Source organism: Oryctolagus cuniculus, chromosome 17 (assembly GCF_051225735.1).
Source record: "Oryctolagus cuniculus isolate XC-2025 breed Fujian yellow rabbit chromosome 17, ASM5122573v1, whole genome shotgun sequence".
NCBI classification, from domain to species: domain Eukaryota; kingdom Metazoa; phylum Chordata; class Mammalia; order Lagomorpha; family Leporidae; genus Oryctolagus; species Oryctolagus cuniculus.
This window is the reverse complement of record NC_142883.1, coordinates 61,235,993-61,238,560: the sequence shown is the minus strand read 5'-3', so window position 1 is coordinate 61,238,560 and position 2,568 is coordinate 61,235,993.

Genomic DNA, 2,568 nt, shown 5'->3' with positions numbered 1-2,568 from the left:
GACTCATTCTGATTGGATGATGCGGAAGGGCACCAACCAATCAAAAAGCGAAGACAGGGCCGGCGGCGAGGTTTAGCAGGTTAGGCCGTCGCCTGCCATGCCAGCATCCCTTACGGGAACCACTTGTGTCCCTGCAAGTGGGAGACCCAGATGAAGCTCCTGGCGCCTGGTCCAGCCCTAGGCCATGGCAGCCATTTGGGGAGTGAACCCGCATATGGAAGCTCTCTCTCTCTTCCCCTCTCCCCCACCCCTCCTGCGCCTTCAAATACAAAATAAATTTTAAAAACAATTGAAAAAATTTGAAAAGAATCTGCTCATGTGAGCATTTGGCCTAGTGGTTAAAATGACGTCTGGAGGCCGCCGCTGTAGCAAAGTGGGTAAAGCTGCTGCTTGCGGTGCCTGCATCCCATATAGGCGCTGGTTCAGGTCCCGGCTGCTGCACTTCCGATCCTGCTCTCTGCTACGGCCTGGGAAAGCAGCAGAAGATGGCTCAAGTGCTTGGGCCCCTGCACCCACGTAGGAGACCCAGAAGAAGCTCCTGGCTCCTGGCTTCAGATTGGTGACGCTCCGGTCATTGTGGTCATCTGAGGCGTGAACCAGCAAATGGAAAGATATCCACTGCCTGCCTCTGCCTCCCTGTAACTGCCTTCAAATAAATAAATAAATAAATCTTAAAAAAATAGTTAGTGAACTACATTCAAAGATAAGGGAGCAATTGGTATTTAAAAAAAAAATGACATCTGCATCCCACATTGCAGTGCGTGGGTTCAGGTCCTGCCTCTGGCTCTTGTTCTAGATTCATGCCGGTGCAGGGAGGCATCAGATGATGGCTGAAAGAATTGTGTTCCTATCATTCATGAAGGAGACCCGGATTGGGTTCCTAGCTCTTGGCATCAGCCCAGCCAGGCCCCAGCTGTTGTGGGTATTTGTGGAGTGAACCAGTATATGACTGCTATCTTTCTCGCTCTCTCACTCTCTCTCTCGCTCTCTCTCTGCCTCTCAACTAAATATATATAATAAATTCTTTAACTAAAAAATTTCTTGAAATTCAAGTTGCTGGGTCAGTGATACAGCAGATCGGGGTCAAGGCTGAGATGTTCATTTGGGAACAGACTCTAAAGAGGGAGAACTGGAGCATGTCTGGCCCAGGAACCCAGAGAAGCCAGTTCGGGCAGGAGGGCGTGGTCAGACAGGAAGGAGGTGGTGGAGGTGAGGCGGCTGACTGACCTAGGAGACTGTGGGGTGTGCCCACACAGAGGCCGCTGGCACCCGACGCAAGGTCAGAGGTGATGGGGACTCCCCTGGCGGGGCCAGTGGGTGGAGTGGAGGAGGTGCTGAGAACCGACCACCAATCAGACGCAGCGCTGGGAAGGAGCATGCAGAGTGGAGGGTGCACCTGGGGGTGAGTGGGTTTCTCTTCCTCGTCAGCCACCCAGATATTGGTGCAGGGGACCACAGGGGGCCGTGGGGGCTTTCAAGCAATGCAAAGCAGCTCACTTGTACCTCTGCCCCTCCGCTACCCCTCACTAGAGGGAAGCAGGCACAGGTGTCAGCCTCAAGGGCTCTGGGGTTGCTCTGAGGGGTGGGGTTGTAGATAAGGTGTAGGATACTGGAGACCAGGACTGACCCTGTGTGAGGGGGCACTGATGACACAGGGGAGGAAGGGCAGGCAGCTAAGCTCCCATCTGCTGGATCAATCCTCAGATGCCTGCAAGAGCAAGTACTGAGCTGTGCTGAAGCTGCGTCGCCCGTGTGGATGCCAGGAACCCAATGACTTGAGTCAACACTGCTGCCTCCCAGAGCCTGTATCAGCAGGAATCTGGAGTCAGGAGCCGGAGCTGGGTATGGAACCCAAGCAGTACAACATGGGAGCAGGCATTTTAACCAGGGTGGGGTTCTTTTTTTTTTTTTTTTTTTGAAAGATTTACTTATGGGGCTGGTGCTGTGGGACAGTGGGTTAACTCCCTGCCCTGAAGCGCTGGCATCACATATGGGCTCCGGTTCAAGCTTACCTGCTACACCACAGCGCTGGACCCTCCCAATTAACTTTATACTCCACTTCTGATCCAGCTCTCTGCTATGGCCTGGGAAAACAGAAGATGGCCCAAGTCCTTGGGGCCTTGCACCCACGTGGGAAACCTGGAAGAAGCTCTTGGCTCCTGGCTTCAGATTGGCGCATCTCTGGCCATTGTGGCCAATTAGGGGTGAACCATCAGATGGAAGACCTCTCTCTGTCTCTCTCTCTCTCCCCCTCTGTCTCTGCCTCTCCTCTCTCTATGTAACTATGACTTTCAAATAAATAAATCTTTAAAAAATAACAATCTCACTAGATTGTCTAAAATTTTTTTTGACAGGCAGAGTGGACAGTGAGAGAGAGAGACAGAGAGAAAGGTCTTCCTTTGCCGTTGGTTCACCCTCCAATGGCCGCCATGGCCGGTGCGCTGCGGCCTGCGCACCGCGCTGATCCAAAAGCAGGAGCCAGGTGCTTATCCTGGTCTCCCATGTGGGTGCAGGGCCCAAGTACTTGGACCATCCTCCACTGCACTCCCTGGCCACAGCAGAGAGCTG